This window comes from Ambystoma mexicanum, chromosome 6q (assembly GCF_040938575.1).
Source record: "Ambystoma mexicanum isolate Mex_15411 chromosome 6q, UKY_AmexF1_1, whole genome shotgun sequence".
In the NCBI taxonomy this organism is placed as follows: domain Eukaryota; kingdom Metazoa; phylum Chordata; class Amphibia; order Caudata; family Ambystomatidae; genus Ambystoma; species Ambystoma mexicanum.
In genome coordinates, this window is record NC_090937.1 from 399,422,698 (window position 1) to 399,437,025 (window position 14,328).

A 14,328-nucleotide genomic window follows, 5' to 3' on the forward strand; every position below is an offset into this window, starting at 1 on the left:
CTGTTCTGAGAGAATGCTCCACTGATGTGCTTTCACCAGGGCCGTGATGCACCTGCTGCCTCTTTGGCTTCACAGTCAGTCTAGGCTTGCGCAGAACCCACATCCAACGTGGTGGACCTGCCTTATGAAACCTCAGTCCAGAAGACGCAAGAAACCTGTGTGCATCAAGCAAAATCATGATATATTCATTTTCTTTGGGAGAACCACAAATCACAAGTTCCCTTGCCAAACCTACACATCTGAACACAGCAGTCAGAGAACCCTTCTGTTTAATGGAGCACAGCGGCTTACAACCACTTCACAGCACCAACAGCAACACACATACTTTCCCAATCAATACAGAGGCAGGGCTTTTGAGAATGAGGCTCCATTCTGGAAGCAAGGAATTCATTTCTGGATTGCTGGAGGGAGAGATAGATGCAGGGACTTTGGAGAAGGCTGCAGAACGGAGCAATAGAGTATGGACCAGGAGTTGGAGCAAGTGTGGATGAGGGGTAGCCAAGAATATTGTGGTTAATCCGGAGGAGGGTGAGAGCAATCAAGAGTGGCAGAAGGAGATGAGAAGTTGGGGGTGATAATCCGAGATGAGAGGAAAGCAGTGAGGGGAGAGGGCTGAGGAGGAGAATTGGAGCGTAAAGGGGGACCAAGGAGGTGAGAGGGGAGTAAGAAGGCACCCCAGCAGTAGCAGAAGAGGTGAATAAAGGCACGAAGAAGAGAAGATGAACATCAGCATTTGGACCATGGGAGCTGCCCAAAGGGGTGAAAAGGAGGGCAGAGGCATACGACAGGTGGCGCATGGTCATCAGAGATCTATTGATGAAAGATATTTGTGATTACTGCAAATCCAATTTTTGCACTTTTTCTCACAAATAAATGCGGGGGAGGCCCTACGCAACCGTCACTCCAACCCCCATTCCTAATCCTACCCCACAACCCATCTATACTTGCGACAATAAGTGCAAACATTCGATTAAAAAATCCTATGTTTTCGGCCTCGCACTGATGGGGATTCAACGTTTTTGTATGATACAGATGAAAGGTGGTTAAGCAAGGAAATGTTGCTGGAAAGAGACAAGGAATTTGTGGAGAACTAAAGTAGAATCTGGGAGGAGAAAGAGGAAAGATACTTTGGGGCTGGTGACCTCAACTTGAACTTTAGCAGCTCCCGTCCGTCTTTGCAGTGACTAATACACCCGGTGCACGTATCCCCTTTGCAGTTGTAATAGCATGTGTGTGTGCAAACATATTCAGACACGTTCCAAATGTGATTGCGCACCTGTAGTGGTGATCCCAGGCCCAGTCTCTCACATCCATATGCTGAAGTCAAACTAGGCGTAAACTCCGTAAAAGAATAACAGCAGGGAAGAAAAGCGGGCCAGCGACCAAGAGACTGCCTCATGCTGCGTTAAAAAGCCCGGAGTCCTGTTTAGGGTGGGGTTTTGGTGGTTGTTCCATTTCCAAGTGCAGACTGAATTCTAGATATTTTCTCTTGTCTGCGACTGAAGGTCACTTGGACGAGTCGATCCCCTTTGAATTGTTTGCGTCCATGGAGATCACTGCTCGCAGCAGTAGCTGGACATGTCTAGGTAAGGACCTTCGCCTCTTCTTCTCATAAGGCGATGACGTCATTAACCCGCCATAAAAGCCCAGCAGCGGATCTGCGCCCTCTCGGATGGTGTTTGCTTTGTGCCTTGTGACCGAGTTGTTCTGTGGCACGGGATTGCTCTTCAATAAATATGTAGAATCCGCCTCAGACAGTACAAGTCGAGTGACGAGACATTTGGAATGATCGACCTTCAAGGGGAATTATTCAGGACCATTGATTGAGGTTTTTTTGAATCCTAATAGTTTAATCTTATTGAAATATAGTACGTTTAATTATATTAAATTAAAGTTTAACCCATTCAGAACGGTTTGACCAGGTTGCGAAGTAGTGAAACTATGCTCCCTGCTGCTCCAGCTCCTTTTGTTCCCGCGCAGCACTAACCCCACCCCATGCCCACCCCTCATCTCCCACCCCCAATGCCATTACAAACTTCATACCTGTGACCTCCCTTTCACTTCACCCACCATAAGTGTGTTTTACAACTGTACTACCAGGAATGAAGCAACACAGTTACACAAAAAAATGAATTTAAACGGCCACCATTATTTTTAGTCCTTGCCCTCACAGCATGCGGCTTCATACACCCCCTCCATTCCCCCCCCTTATAATCACCCACCATTTACACCTCCTAAGGGGCATGCCACGGAATGAAGCCTATGCAAGGAACAGCCTACTGGAGTGTCCTAAGGACGGTTTCATTGATGAGGTGAGCATCTTCTTGCAACTATCATTTCTAGACACTCCAGGGATAGGAAACGCATCTGATAGGGTTACAACTAGAGCCATTATCAGCAGAACCCGCCCTAATGCTGGCCGCAGTGTCAGAAGCGCATTGGCTAGCGATTCTGCCACTTGAGCAATGGTGGAAGGGCAGCACCCTTGAAGATGCTGTTAAGAAAATGAAGCGGACAGGATTTGCCTACTTCTAATGTATTGAACTGCGGTAGGATATGCTACAAAGGTGTAACTAGTTCTGTTGGTGTTCTGCCAGGTGTCATATAAAGAATAGAGCCTGCCCACCTATGACCTATACACACAGCTGGGCCTGCTGCAATGATATGCTCATTGTGCTTAAATGCAGAGGGCAGACGCTAACGGGTGCGGGAGCAGGGCTGTGTGGCGGCTCGGGAAGGGGCTTTATATCCCGAAGTCACCAGCAGACCAGCGCCTGCCAGATAGCTCAGTGGGAGAGCGCTCACAGCAGGGTCCAGGTTCCAATGACCAATAAGGGGGCAGCAAAAAACAAAGTGCCCTTTGACTGTGGCGACAAAAAGCTCGGGAAGAATGGGTGAGGAACGTCTTGCCCTTTAGTTCCTTCCCACTCGGGCCCTTACCTCAAGAGGTTGTCCTGTTGCGCACCCCTGAGAATCTCACGTGGCACCCCCTGCTGCCTCATGCTTGTTACCGTGTGGGCGTTTCACAGGTAACTCGAGCATAATGACATTGTTTGAAAATCAGAAAAATGATGACGCCTCCCAGTGGGCCGCAAGAAACTACGGCTCGGTTTCTTGGAGTGTAAGACGTGCTTACCTGTGTGTAGGCTCACAACCATGCAGTCAGTACCGCTCCCTGTCACGCTCTGAGCGAGAGGCTTACCTGGCGCTTAAAACTGGTAAAGCCCCATTTAATGTCATGCACTCAAGTGTACTACTCTAATCACGTTGGCACGGATTTCCGAGTCTCTGAATAATTCATGCGGGGCTTCTTGGCTGCAGTTGTGTCTCTATTAGGGGGTGAGCTTCGTCATCATTGCCTGAACTGCCTTCTTACCCAAGAAGCCGCGTTCCTGCATGTGCCTGCCAGTGGTGAGACTAGCAGACAGAATGCCAGCCTGTTTCCCCACGCCCCCCAACCTGACACTAGATTCAGTGAAGGTTCCGATCCTGTCTACAGGCATTGGCGTCTCTAATGCAAGGTTTCAGGATGTACAAATCTGTTCACTGAGGATTGGATTGGCAACAAAAATTGATTTCAGACACAAAGGGAAGGTTTAGGTCTATCTTAAACCTCAGACTTCCGGCTCCTTTCTGTTGCTAGGGTTTCCCTCATCTTCCATTTGCAGCACAGAACTGTTTCCGTTTTTGCTGTGGGTAGGAGATAATTACAGTTTGACATCTCACATGGTGGAAGCGGACATTATCCTGAAGGTGGGGGTCTTGTGTATAAAGTTTACAAGCAGAAATTGTCAGAATGTTTTGCCACAAGTGCCTGGTCTGACTCATCCGAGGGCCACTAATGCTCATTGGATGCTTACGCAGAGCTTTGTGGTGGGCCTGCTCTGGCTCATCACGACCCAACCCCGTAGACGCATGCTCTCACTCTTGGGACCCCACTCTGGCTCGCCAGGCACCTACTCCAGCTGAACAGATGCCCGCTATGGCTCATTGGGGTCCCCCATCAGGCACATCAGTCCTTGCTCTAGCTCATCCGGGCTCCACTCTGGCTCACCAGGCGCCTGCTATGGCTCATTGTGGTCCCCCATCAGGCACATCAGTCCTTGCTCTAGCTCATCCGGGCTCCACTCTGGCTCACCAGGCGCCTGCTATGGCTCATTGGGGTCCCCCATCAGGCACATCAGTCCTTGCTGCAGCTCATCCGGGCTCCACTCTGGCTCACCAGGCGCCTGCTATGGCTCATTGGGGTCCCCCATCAGGCACATCAGTCCTTGCTCTAGCTCATCCGGGCTCCACTCTGGCTCACCAGGCGCCTGCTATGGCTCATTGGGGTCCCCCATCAGGCACATCAGCCTTGCTCTAGCTCATCCGGGCTCCACTCTGGCTCACCAGGCGCCTGCTATGGCTCATCGGGGTCCCCCATCAGGCACATCAGTCCTTGCCCTAGCTCATCCGGGCTCCACTCTGGCTCACCAGGCGCCTGCTATGGATCATTGGGGTCCCACATCAGTCCTTGCTGCAGCTCATCAGGGCTCCACTCTGGCTCACCAGGCGCCTTGTATGGCTCATTGGGGCCCCCCATTAGGCACATCAGTCCTTGCTGCAGCTCATCAGGGCTCCACTCTGGCTCACCAGGCGCCTGCTATGGCTCATTGGGGTCCCCCATCAGGCACATCAGTCCTTGCTGCAGCTCATCAGGGCTCCACTCTGGCTCACCAGGCGCCTGCTATGGCTCATTGGGGCCCCATCAGGCACATCAGTCCTTGCTGGAGCTCATCAGGGCTCTACTCTGGCTCACCAGGCGCCTGCTATGGCTCATTGGGCACTCGCTGTGGCTCACCCCTACCTTGCTTCGTCTCAGTAGGTGTTCACCAGGCTTCTATCCTCAGAGATCTCCATCTCGGTAAAACTATCACAAGTCTTAGAAGCGGGTGCTTTTTCTGGAGGTCGCAGAAGGCTAGCGAGCGAGGAGCACTGAATTTCGGACTCTTCCTCGAGCCCTGTGTTGCTTTCTTCGCTCAAGCTGAGATTTCAGGTAGATTGGATTTGTGGGCTAAGAAACCTTGATCAATGCTTTGAAAATGACAGGTGTCTCCGGCCAGAACCTAAAGCCTGGCCCTGCGAGGTCGGGAAATAGCGACAAATCCAAATGGCAACCGCCGGCTGTGGTGCGCCTTAGAAAAGGAAACCACAGATAATCGAAAATAGACAGGCGGTCATGGTGTGTCAACTTAAACATCATTGCAATGGTTTGTTTTGCCAATACTCTTACACCTGAAAGTCTAACTTCCTTCAATCCCAGTTAATTGCACCTCTGTTCTGTAAAATTGTGTGCAGTGCCGTCCGTGCGAGAGCCCCTTCCATGTCTCTGCAAATGCCAACTTGGCAGTTCTTGTTTCCAACCAACCTCTGCAGTAAATATCTCCTGAGCAAGACCTTGAGAAAAAACTGGTCTGGGAAGAGGGTGGCACTTGTGTTTTCATTTGTGGTGGTGCTGGTGGGAGTTCTACTAGGTATCTTGATTTGTAGCTAGTGTGCCGCTCTTTTCACATTGCTGGGGCTTGCTTAGGCCTCACCTTGACACTGGCTTTTCTTGGCAGCCTCGTCCATCAGGAGGAAAAAGGCTAAGGCTTTCAACTGTTTTTCCGCTTTGTAGAGGGGCCCTTCCACGGTTATTTGTTTGCGTGTTGAGACCAGCGGGAAAGTAGGCCAGGGCCTCCCCGATGATTCAGAAAGCAGTGATAAGAACTGGCTTACACTGATCAATGAAGCCATGCAGCATGTAAGCGGCCCGCATTGCACACTGCCTTGTGCCCAGAAGGGGTTGAAAGGACTGCCTCTTGCAAGCTAAATTAGACCTGACAAATGGGAAACAGATTGCACCAGAGTGAATGTGCAGCTGTCACCTCTGGGCCGCCATGCCAGATTCTCCTGTCCTTTGCTGTTTAGTTATCATGACAAGGTTCCACCATGAAGCAAAAGCTCATCGTAGATCTCCGGTGACAGTGGCCGGCTCGCGCAACAGCGATTGAGGCGGCAGTGTTTGGCCCATCACTCATCCTACTCGCTCTTCAGCATGATAAACCCTTGCGTCCCTTCAATAGCGGGCACGACTCTGATTGACATTTCATAACATTCTAGGTATCTCTACCTGTTGTAGTGCTAAAAGCAGCTGGTGTGTCTGTGATTGCCTTGAAGAGGAGGTGGAGTCTCATTGCAATGTGCATGGTGTGCTTGGGGTGAGGTAATCTCTGAGGTCAGTGGAAGCGGCAGGACCAAGATAGATCCTGCTGATTGTTGATGTACATTAGGTGGATCTATGTGATCACTTCGCCGCCGAAAATGGCGACAAAGAAAATGCCGAATTAAAAAAAAAAATGCTTTTGCCCGCATCCCCATACCCGCTTCCCTTTTTCTCCCTAGTTACCTTTTCGTCAGCACACTTCTGTGCGTGCCACCGACTCCCCTCTATCCCTGCGGCGTCAGTTCCCTTCCACGAATGTGGGTCGGAACTGGCGCTGCAGGGTCCTTTTATAATTTTTTTTACTTATTGCCCCCCGCTATTCATGTAATGAAAGCGGGGGACACCCCTGCAACCCTTGAGCCCATTACACCAAGGGGGGCAGGGACACTCCCGCAAACTCTGCTCAACTTGTTTGGTGCAATGGGAGTCAGCATTTTTTTATTAACATTTTGGGCCGATACCCATTAGGTGAGCACATAGACTAACACAGGTATCTCTTGAAGTACATCCTTTAAATTATCATAAAGTTAATAGTCACAGGGGGGAGTGTCAATCTCCCTGAATTAACATTTTGTTTTTAATGTCTGGTATTTCAAGGTTTTTTGTTGTAGACTCACTTTCCTTTGATGCTGAATGTCAACAGAAACAGACGACAGGGGCCTTTACAGTCTGTCCACTGCACTTCAAGTTATAGCACCTGCCAACTTAATGTAGACTCCAGCTTTCCACAACCTCTTACTGCTCTTTGAGTCTCAGAATGTATTTTTAGATATTCTCTTTTTGTTGCCCATCACTTTGACTTGTATCGAATTTTCTCGACTCAACATCTCTATATCGCCCTCCACACCTTTCAAAGCCATAAGCAATTCTTTGAGTCCTCTTCCCATCTCCCAAATGGAGATAATCTCCTGCACAGGAGAACCCTCACCAGGTCCCCTGCTCTGTACCACTTTTGGGAAACAAGCCTCCAAACTAGATCATGAGGCTCCAATTGCGACAGTTAGCAGCGACCTACTGGGCGCAAACTGGCCCAGTAGGGCATTGTCTGAAGAGCCGATCGAACAAGCTAATGTAGGCGGTTTTTCTGGGCCAAGTATTATTTATTTTTTTGTATTTCTATAGCCTACAAACCCTCAGGCATCTGAGCACTGCTTATTTCCCAAGGTTTGTGGTGCTAGTTTATCTACCTCGGAAGGATGAAAGGCTGAGTTTGGCCGTGCCGGGATTCGAACCTGCGTCAGCAGGATCTGCACGGATGTCAAATGGAGCGCTTGAGCGCTCTACTCGCTGCGCTATCTGACCGGCTAGTGTGACTTAATACTTCAAGGGAGTGACCAATTGCACTGGTTATTGGTTCAAAAACGCAATTTAAAACAAGTATTCATAAAATGCACTCCGTTTTGTCATAAAAAGTCCATAATTGTGATTTGCGAATCTGTGGCACTTTTTGGTGTTCAGAGCTTGTTAAACTTCCTGACAACTCTGCTGCCTGCTCTCCGAACTTGGTTGAGTCGGCGTGTGCTGGATCAACCAAGAGTCGCTGTCTAGGGGACCAAGCCATCCTATGCGTCCAGACCCTCATGTCTGCCTTAGGAAATTGAGGAGGGCACCATTGGCAGCTCCCACCCAATCCTGTCAGTTTCACCTGTAGACATAAAAGCACAAGCCCCCTGGGAATAGGAAGCATACATTGCAGCTGGTCCTGAGTAGATGACATTATCTGAAAGGGTTTACATTTTACTTTTTTGGATAATTCATCTTTTGTCTAGATTTTTTATTTTTATGTGTTTGTGTCTCTGACCTAAATGAATAGATAGACCTTGAAATCACACATTTACATCCACATCATTTACATTTCATTAATACAAGCCACACACATTCATGACAACTTAAAATCACATTTTATGTCTAAAAACCCAGCTTCCGCATGTAACACACAAGTGCTATTTGCAGCTATTTTGAGCATAATCTTGATTAAACAAATACTATGTAAAATCCCAGGGGTTCAATCGAATTCCCTCCATGAAATGAACAAAGAGGCTATTTCTCCATGGAACTCGTTCACATGCTAAGTGCTTTAAGGATTCATTGTGGACATGGCAACGTCTGCAGGTTGAATCACTCCCTTATCATTTCAAAGTCACATTTTTCCCTGTTTGGCATAATGTTTAAGTGGAAGCGCATGCAAGTTTAAGCAAAAAAACTTGATGGATAGAATAATAAATATGGAGCGCAACATCCTGATTTGTGGTTGGCCCTAATTAAATCTTTGTAGTATTTATTTATCTAGATTAGCAAATATTCTTCCTACAGGGCCTCATTTGTGAGAACTGCAAACAATGGCTTTAAACATTGCTTTTCTGTGCTGAAAATAAAAGATGCCCCCTTCCTCATCAACTTCTCATCCCAGTGCTATTCCTGGAGATGCAATTTGATTTGGAGAGCCTAGAGGTGCAGTTGAGTTCAAAGTATATAGAAGTGGACCCCACAATAGAGTGGTGGGACATTTGAAGCCCAGGACTGAACATCCTAGCAATGTTCTGTTTAGATTACTCTGCGTTTGTACTATTTTGAATCACCACCACAGTAGTTTGAAAGTGTTGAATCCTTGTCTGAGGCGTATTTTGCCCATGCCCGAAGTCGCCAGACCTTAGTTTGCTTGGAAGAATAGCTAGAATTCGGGGAAAGTTGTTTGCAAACACAGAGTGGAAATTAGGTAGGGCTAAAATCTTGTATTGTGTTTAGCTAATATAAGTTGATGCCAGAATGGAACACACACAAGAATCGATCACATCAAGGGGCTGAGGGTCCAAAGGATGTGGTTCAGTCTTCAGAGAAAAGGTGCATTTCCAGATAAGCAAAAGCCAGGAAAGAACCACAAACCAAAAATAACAGTGCCTAATAGGAAGCGTTCCAGTATGGTTGAATAATTGGCACATGTATACGCCTCAGGAGTGGGCACATGTGCTCTCCAGACATACATTGGAAATCAAGATCACTACAGTGGTAAGTAGTGTTGAATTGAAGACCAGGGAATTTCTCAAATAGCATAGAGCACACAATTGGTGGTCCCTCTCACGCCCCTCACTTGTCCGACCTCGACAATGATCTTCCCGGTGTATAATATACCTTTGTTCTACAAGCTATGTTGCGCTTGGACTAAATGCCACATTAGTAAGGGTATATCTTAGTTAAGTTTGTTTATTAATTTGTAATGCGCACCGGACCCTTAGGTAACCGGGCGCCACAACATACAAGGTTACTTTAAGCTTAGTTACATGGTGAGGAAGGATACATGCAAAACAATACAAGTTCAGCGAGTCAAAGCTGAGGACTATAAATATATATTGATTAGATACAACAGGGAGCCGTATATATACAAAGGTATACATAGGCTGGATACAGCAGGAGCCGTGGGGTATAACTGGTACAGTGAACATAGGTTAATCTTGGCGATCGTTGGAGTGTAACCATTTGAGGATGTTTCGTCTGAATCTATAGTATGATTGGTCTATTCTAAGGTCAAGTGGTAGTGTCTTCCAGTATTTGGTCGCTTTAACTGGGAAGCTACTACCGCCAGTTTTTTTGGCTAAATCTAGATATCTGGAGGCAGTAGGAATAGGCCGCTATGACTGCAGCAAAAGGCCTCCTCAGCTACCTGTATGCTGGCAAAATCTGCAGAAGTTCTACATATTTGGCCTAAGCAGGGCATCATTTGAGTACAGCCCCAATGACGCCTCTCGACGACTGCACAAAATCATAGTTTAATGCCAGCCCTGTTTGTGTTTTTGTGGACTTTTTTTACAAAAACAAACTCTAATATTCCTCGTGTTTTTTCCAACGTCTTTCTGTACTTGCTTCAGGGGAACCCCATGAGTTTGATGAAAGATGCGGCTTGTCCTGGGGCAGAGAGACAGACTTGTTAGGTGTTTCTCACCCACAGTTAACAGAATCTTGGTTCAAATGCTCAATATTCGACTAGCATGCTCTCAGGCAGTTATCAGGGAAACCAGTCGCTGAAGATATCTGGTCTAATTCTATAAAGGATGAAAAAGTTTGGACAATTCTGAAAAGTGTAGTTATGGGGAGTATCTTCCAGAATGCAGCCAGGAAAATCAATAGCTCAGCCACTATTAGAGGTGTTAGCGGACCAGTAAATAATAAGTAGGAGCAGGATGAACTGGCAGATGCTTGTTGAGGCAAGTTTTTGTTTTGGTAAGAACCCCCACTTGGCGCCTAAGTAGAATTTAGCCCTGTGAAAAAGGGGGCTCTAGGAATGGCCCAGAGATTGACGGTGGGACCCTGGGGCCAATCCAGAAGGAGCAGATGGCGGATGAAAAAAGGCAAGGTGGCATAGAATCTGATCTGATTTGTGGCTACCTCCAAAATAAGCCAAAGGCTCCGCCCCTTTCAACATCCATGTGCCTCCATCGTCTGTGTTTGTTCTTGAAAGGGTTGGAGGCGCCGTGCCATTTCAGTGTGCTTTTGGTCCTAAAGTTGGTCAGTGGGGGCCGGGTTGGAAGCATTTGCAGTCGACGAGTGACAGGCGCACGCGCCTCAGTGCTGCACAAGAACGATGAACTGGAGCAAGCCTTGGACCTCAGCCCAAAGCACCATTTTCAGCTTGGATGAGGCAGTGAGTGACATTCAGTGAGGAGAGACTGAGAAGGCCGGAAGACCTGAGGTCAGCCAGAAAAGAACCGGATCGACCGGACTCAGCACCTGCAGCAGTGACGCGAAAGTGGGAGGTGCAGAGGAATAACGGAAAGAATGAGATGCAGGTGGAGAGGGATAGCTAAGTTAGTAGAGCTTTAGACTTTGAATGTGAGGAGCCAGTGTTCAGGTCCCTGTTCGGGAGTTTCTCTGGCTTGGGTTTAAAAATAAAAAGGAGAGCGAGCAGGGTAAGAAAGAACATGGCGAGCAGGCCGAATCCTTTGCCCCTACAGATATGGATTATTTTTCCCAGTGTAGAAGGGTCTGGACGGGCCAATTTCACAGACTACAGCAACGCGCGTGCCAGTGCGGGCACAGCAAATCCCATTCCCATCAACCTTTTCACAAGAAGGAGGTTATATACCGCAGACATGGGCAACCATCCGTCTGTTACCGGTAGCCAGCACGGCACCGCTGCTGCAAGAGGAGGTGAACAAAGCAGCCTTGCCAGCTAAAAGGGTAAGAAAAGCAAAGCGTGCTGCACAAGATGGGAAGAGAAGAGATGGAGCCCACCGTAGTGCCGGTGGGACCGGAGTCCAGCGGGCCTACTCGGAGGGGAGCTTTGTCTGTAGCCTCAATGACAGCGACTTGTAAGCCGATAATAAAGAAAATGGGTTGACTAGTAGAAATGATAATACTTATGTTGATAATGTGAATAAATGTATTAATAATTTTGGTACCCAGAGGAGCAGCCACGGTCACGACAATGTTTAGGCTAAGCAAGAAGAGAGAGGGTCCAGAAAGAGAGACACATTAAATTGGTTGTACAGCTTTAGGGGATTCACAGCTATAATGGTGGAAAAATACCTAGGAGATGCAACGGCACTCACTGCATATGAGACAAGGATCAATGAAGCATATATGGAATTTGGGGGCGATTCCTAATTGCAATATAGAGGTTTTAGGTTTAAGATGCAGGTCTGGCGATCAATGAGTTGGGATGATGAGGACATGCAGGCTACATCTATAAGATGGGGGCTGCCTGGGACCTTCAAGGGCATCAAACAGGTCTGCAACTGGTGGCATCACGAACACGGTGGTAGTGAAAAGAGCAAGTGGTCTTTTCACGAAAAAGGGGAGGTGGGGCTTAAACTATTCCCACGGAACAAAAGTGCAGAAACATATGTTGTACATTTGAGAAAGGAATATGCACTCGGGTGCAGTTTGCAGGTGGAGACCTCACTGCTGTAGATTCCAAGCAAAAAAGCAAGCCCTGCAATGAAGAGAGGAACCCAGGCAGAAGTTGTAAATGCTATGACCTTTATTGGACATTTTATCATGACAAGGAAGCTGCCAGGCTGCTACTGGATGACTTTTTTTGTTGTTGAAGGATTTACTGTCTCTTACAACGGTTGAGTAGACTTATTAAATAAGATATTGTACCGTATTTAACAGTAGTGTGACATATAAAATAAGAAAACTTTTGAAATCCTTTGATGTAATTGCATTACATGGCATGACAAATTGCCCAAGCAGGGATTTGTCTATGGTCAGAATATATTGCTTGATCTTTATTTTTGTTAATCTGTGTTGTACAATTGATTTGTTTTTGTTTTATAATTTGTTGATGGATTCTAAATGATGCTGGACTTCATATTAATTGCAATTGTACTAGAACTTTTCCCATTTCTTTTACTTTCGTTTCTCTCTACTACTGATTCTGCCTTCTGTCTTTAGGCTTTTTGAACGACTATCTTGTTCATCTAACAATTGTTTTTACTTATAAATTGTCATTTGAGTATTAGTTTAATTGTGTTAACAAAAGAAATAAAATGTTATATTTTTCCTGAAGTTCAGGTTGAATATTTTACATAGTGTCTTGGCTCCTACATATTTGAGAGCCTCTTTGAGGACACAAAAATATATGTTACTTAATAAACATATAATCATGGCCCCCCCATTGGGTAGAGAGCCACCATTAGGTCAAAGTACTAGGTAACAAGTAGATGCATACAGTATAGGAGTGATTTGGCCTCCCGCTAGTACATATGGAGACAGTACACAGCGACTTATTTCACTGTTAAGAGCTTGTAAAAAAGATTTTCTTTTTGTCGGGTCATTCTTTCGTGTTTGATTATCCTCTTACAACGGTCAACCGAGAAGCATAAATCCTCGATGACAGTGGCATAGGGAGTAACACAAAGGTTTGCGTGCTAGGCCGGACCAAGGGCCCTTTCTCCCCGTCCTCCCCCCAGACCCTCCTGACCAGTTTCATGGTTTGTCTACTGGAAGTGGTCCTTAAGAAAGAGGCGGGCCTGTTGAGGCATAACCACCGTTTGTCATTCTCGGAGGGCAACTCTATGGTTGATCGGTTAGACTAGGAACAATGCACTGTGTCATATTCACAGTGGACTTGGTGAGATCGGCTGGTCGTGGTGCTTTAATGGCGTGAACCCAGATAGCTTTAATGTTTTTGAATGTTCAGTGTGAGGACCAGGTGTACTTCGATAAATGCATGCCCATATGGTGCTCCATTTCTTGTGCACACTGTTAATTTGTCAATTGGGCATTGAGGGAGAAAACCAGTAGAGGGAAGGTGTCCACCATTTGGAAGATTTATTTTAGTTGGCGGGCCACATTCTGAGGATTTCAGGATTGCATCTGGAGGGGCTCTGGAAGAAGTAGGCATACCACTGACGGGCGACAAAACGGCGGGTCCTGTAACAACACTCTCTTTCCTGGGAATTGAAAATAGATTCTGCTCAGGGAGTTTGCATTCTCGCAATGGAGAAAGTGGAGGAATCTGGGGAGGGATTCTCGCACTGAGCCCTAAAGAAAAGGCCCCTTCAGCTGGGTTGCAAACACTGATTGAGCAGCTGAATTGTCCTACAAAGGTTATGCCAGCAGCAGGCAAAGTGCTAGAAACGGGTGGGTCTATTGCAGGAGCATCATCGTGTCAGGTTTGGAGCCGACGCCAAGAAGAATTTGGCTGTGTGGGAAGAATGTGTAGTGTCGGGGAGGCCTGGTAAACTAGCCAGTAATTGCAGCTTTTCACGGGTGCTTCAGCTGGAAAGCACTTCGGGGCATTTTTTTGGGTCGCAAATGATGCGCTCAGCCATGGTCGGAGGATTGAAAACGGATTGGTTTAACAACGCCCATTACACTCTTAGAATGATTTCCCATTGCAGTGCCTTCCGGATCTGGGACTGCAATTGGCAAACAGAAGGATTATACTTTTCTGTGATAATCAACCAGTGGCCCGTATGATAAACGGTTGAATCCTCCCTCGCTACAGGTACTTTGAAAAAGTGGTAAAAAAAAACATGCAACATTAAAGTGCTAGTGGCTAATGGCAAGGATCAATGTGAGGAACGTGTATTGTCTGCTTTCCTGTGGCAGGCCTGCAATGAAAAGAATCAAAGAATTGGGCA

The 14,328-nt window shown here is 47.0% G+C and overlaps 1 protein-coding gene across 4 annotated transcripts in view; it reads left to right on the plus strand.

Moving 5' to 3' along the window:
• Nucleotides 1-14,328, plus strand: part of MAML3 (mastermind like transcriptional coactivator 3) — a 1,010,390-nt gene that overhangs the window by 823,917 nt on the left and 172,145 nt on the right. The gene's annotated exons all lie outside the window — the stretch shown is intronic.